Genomic DNA, 4,756 nt, shown 5'->3' with positions numbered 1-4,756 from the left:
AAGTTACACAGATGAACGTCTGAGCATTTTTAAATGGTTTTGGTCTCTTCTGAAGGGGAATTGAGGCGTACTGTGTAAGAGCCAGACCCCATTATTGTTTTTTTCCACCATGATCACCCCTGTGGACAGTGAACATTTACACAGCTGGTCATAAAATGAGAAATATGATGCATATTATTCAAGCTCTTTAATCCATGCACTGCTTGCATTTGAATGATTCAGTTTAATAGTATAAGATCAATAATCTAACAAACTTTCTTTCCAATATTTATTTGATATAATGGAAGTTTGACAGTGTCTGTAAAAAGAAGCTTTCTTCACCTTTACTGTGGCCAAACGTTTTATTTGAACAACATCCTGGAGGTTGATCGCTGTAGCTGATGAATCCAAAGTTTGGTGACTATAAATGATGCAAAAAAGCTGTATTAACACTTTAAAGGCACACACTGGGCAGGCCTACATGACAACACAGTCTCACAGAAGTTTGTGAAATAGTCATGACACTGAAACTATTAATTCCTGCTTCTGGAATCAAACTACCATCAAACTGCTTGGTTAGGTTGAGAAAGATGATAGTTTTAATAAACATACTAAATAATTTATATAAACTAAAGTGAAAAATTACAAATGCAAAAAATTATCCTTGGAGGAGATATTTTCACAGCTGACTGCAAACCTGAACTTGACCATTATATTAGATATTAACTGAAGATTAAATGAATATAATGATAAATGAGTTAAACGTTTTCATTTTAATTAAATCTGCACATGTACGTGTATTGAGAGGGTTAGGTTTCCATTTTATACACTTGTCATGTGTTTTAGTTGAAAAAAACTGGACCAAAGATTCTCACCATGCCTCTAACTGGCTCAAAGATTGGCCTCAGCGTGTTGGCCAGGATGCCTTCTGAATGGTTCAGGTTTTTATAGCCAGGTGTGTCTGGGACCATGTGTGACACTGTGGATTTTGAGTCAGTGTAAAAGTACTTGATCTTCTGGTTCTTCCCTCCAGGTGCCTTGTATAAGATGAACCTGGGTTAAATGTTAACCTGTCAGATACGCCTGCTCATACAACATCATCATCATCATACACTGAAAGGGAACCTGTGGTGAGTTGGGAATGAGACCAAATTATTTCACTGGAGACTTATGAAAGGTTTAACCCTTTAAGACCTACCATAGAACCAAGTCCGCCAGAGCTTATATTATATTTTTACATGCTGTGGAGCCATTTTTACAATTCATACATTTCAAGTTGCTATACATCAATACAACCATTACAGCCTAAATTTTAATAATATGTCTGCATTAAGTGCATAGTGATTACATAAATTGCAAAAAAGTGCAATAAACTACAAAAAAATGTAAAATCGTTTTTGTTTTTTAACATATATTTCTAGTTAGAGAAATTTAAGAGGCTTATCCCTCAAAACTGTAAATACAAAAAAGTTGCACAAAATAGTTTCCCACCACAGGAAATTTATTTTGAGTGTCTTCATAGTTTTATTTTTGAAATACACCAATTTTTATACACTGCAGGAAAAACAAAAATAAATATTATAATGCAAATTTGCAAAAAAGCAGCATATGCATCAAAATAAACTATTTCCAGCAGTGCAATATGAGTCCTAAGCATCCCAGAAACCACACAGAAAGTCATAAAGTCAAACATAACTTTTAAAAACACCAGTATAGGCTCATGAGGCCCTGATGGTAAAAAACTACATTTCCGCGAAAATGACATCACTTCCGGTTTCGGGCAGGTCATGGCGGACATGCGATGGTTCGCGCTGATGAACTAGGAAGTGTTACAAACAGCTGATCGGATCGGCAAAGCGTGTTTCTGGAATATTATGTTTTGTTGCTGCAAGTGCTTTTTATGCAGTTTTTGCAAAGCTATATGTGGAAGGAAACTGTGACCGAGGACAAGCTGATGGCATAAGATGTAAGTACAACTCCTCCGGTTTCATATGCAAAAAAAATTATGGCGCTAGCTCACGTGGTTGCAGAGCTACCGGGATTTAAAAATAGTTACGCAAAATGGAGCGTGCTGCTCTGACCGGCTTTAAAGGGTTAAACAGTTTTCTCACCAGTCCACTGGACCATTGTTGTTATCTCTGCAGGTCACCGCTCCTTGTTCCTTGCCTTCAGACCCCCAACAGAACAGAGTGAGAGTCAGCACGAGCCTCAACATCCTGGAACACCCACAGCATGTTAACCTGATTTATGTCGACACCTTTCATAGACAGGTGTTAAATTCCATCTGCATTCCTTTTTGTTTACTAAAGATGCCATAAAGTGTCAGTGAAAGATGCAAAACAACTGATTAAGAACAAAAGAAGGGCCAACACAGTTTCACAGCAGTTTGTGAAATAGTCACAACTTCCTATCTATGGATTTGCATACCTGAACATGATTTATCATAAGTGCTAACTCAAAGCCTATATAAATGTTTCAAAGCTCATGGTGGAGCCACATCATTTTGCCAAATCAAGATTTACTTTGAATCATACATGCAACAGATTTTTATACTTAATTTGTTTTGATTAACAACATGAATTTATTGCCCTTCAAAAATGAGCAGAGCTTCCTTCTTGTGTCAAATCTTAGCAAGTTCAGCTGCCCACACTGCATTACATGTACAAAGCTCCCTGTTGCTTGCAGGCTGTCTTTAACTTACTTTAAAGAAGGAATAAAATGTTGAACTCTTCAGTTTCACTCTTGAAACAGACTTGAGTCTCCTTCAGTTGTCTCAGTCTTTCTAACACAGCATGATCTTCAACTTGGATCTATAAATCTTTGTGGGTACTTCTGTTTTGAGTCAAGTGTTTAAATTCTCAGGAACTGGACAGACAACATATTATGTAGAACATTTCATGCATTTCTACGTCAGCTTCACCTCCACTGCTTCTGTTTCCTTGTTGGTTATTGACAGATGTGGAGACAAAAGGTGTGGAGTTAAATATTTGTTTGCTTGCTGTGTGTCTGTGAATAAATCTGAGATGAATATGTGTGTGTCTGTTTGCCTGGTAACATATTTCATTTTTATTTCATTTAACTAGCAAGTATTTAGTCTCTTCAGCAGGTAAGTCCTTATTTTCCTCAATTTCCATATTGCTCTTGATCTTTTAAAATATGTTCAAAAGTTATTGTGAAGTCTTATTAGGTGACCTAAGTTGCTATTTGCCCACCAAGACAGTTTCATATGCATTACTATTAAACAAACTGTGATGTCAGGGGTTTCTTTGTGCCAGCACTCAGTGTCTCCACTGCCTGCACCTGTCTGATGATCAGCTAGCAGAAGTCCAAGAACTCAGTGCTTAAATCAAACCTGTCTGCTCCTCAGGTGTTTTTTCTGTGCTTCCGTAACGCCTCCAGGAAGTTTATTTAAGAGTTGAACTGGGTTCACTCCAGATAGACCTTTTTGCCTTCCAAATTAAAATGATTTAAAAATCTCTGAGCTTTACTACTCTTACAAATATCACACAAAATACAGATTGCTGGACTATTTTAATAAACTAACATGAGTTGGAAAACTTATTTTATGTATATCTACACGGAGCTCATAAAATGGGTTTAATATTGATTTCTAGCAGTTGCTGATTATATAGGGTAAAGTTTGTCAGGCTTCAGCTGCTCTTTGGGTCCTGCAGCTTCCCATTAACAAGCTGCTGGTTTTACTGAATTATTAGAACAAAAAACTGCTGAATCCAGGATTTTACCCAGACCTGCACCACGTTTCCTTCTGAGCTGCATCAGTTCTGTTAACACTGTGTCTGAATGGAAGAGATCAGCTGCTGGAGTTTTAAACCCATTGATTCATAGTTTATCTTTCTTTTAACTTAATTTTTATTAACATCATTCATATCTACACTGCTGTTGTGACATTTACTCTCAGTCAGTGATGTACTGAGAGTACTGGCTGGGATGTCTACTAAAACGCTTTTCTTCTTCTTAATGTTCTCAAATGGAAATGAATACACACCGAAGCACAAAGCTAGGAGCAGAGATGGGCAGTAACGCGTTACTTGTAAAGCGTTACTGTAATCCGATTACTTTTTTCAGGTAACGAGTAAAGTAAGGGATTACTATTGCAAAAACAGTAATTAGATTACCGTTACTTTCCCGTAGGAACGCTGCGTTACTGCGTTACTAAAACAGTGATTTTTTTGCGAGAATGTCTCATGACAGTGACGTAAGCGAGTGCGACGTTCGTGACAACAGCTGTGTGCAGATCAACAATGGATCATATATCGAGTGCAGAGAGAGTATGAGCGTGCAGCGTTTAAAGCGTGGAAGTACTGACCTTACTTTGAGTTTGATTCCATAAAAAGTGACAAAAACATTAGTGTCCGTTGTGCGTGGGAAGAAAACTTCTTTTTACAGCGAAAAACCCCCTAAACTTCCAAACAAGCACCGAGTAGCTACGACGTAATGGGAAACTCACAGAGAAACTCGCGGATTCTTCCACTGACCGCTGCACACCTGCACCAGGGTAAACCTCCGCCTACCCCACTCCTGCTTTACAGGTGAAAATAGAGCAACAGGACCGCTAGTCTTTGACTTTATTTATTTTCTGCTGTGTTTTACTTGCATCTATTTGAAAGACTGAGTGTAAACACACAAAAATATTTTATTTTATGTGCTGGAATGTGCAGAAAATAGGTTTAAATGTTAAACTAATTTCTTCCAGTCAGAGAATGTTGCAGATAATTACATTTTTTGCTTGATGCATAAAGTTAAAAGATTAAAACTA

The 4,756-nt window shown here is 37.4% G+C and overlaps 1 pseudogene; it reads right to left on the bottom strand.

The window, feature by feature from the left end:
* The window catches only part of LOC102790222 (plancitoxin-1-like), a 4,212-nt pseudogene extending 2,018 nt beyond the window's left edge, over positions 1-2,194 (bottom strand).
* Between the last annotated feature and the right edge of the window lie 2,562 nt (positions 2,195-4,756).

The sequence above is a fragment of the Neolamprologus brichardi genome, unplaced genomic scaffold (genome assembly GCF_056152115.1).
Source record: "Neolamprologus brichardi isolate AB-2024 unplaced genomic scaffold, ASM5615211v1 NODE_ptg000031l+_length_7269946_cov_1, whole genome shotgun sequence".
Lineage (NCBI taxonomy): Eukaryota > Metazoa > Chordata > Actinopteri > Cichliformes > Cichlidae > Neolamprologus > Neolamprologus brichardi.
Note: the sequence above shows the minus strand (reverse complement) of the source record. Positions and strands in the feature narration are given on the sequence as shown.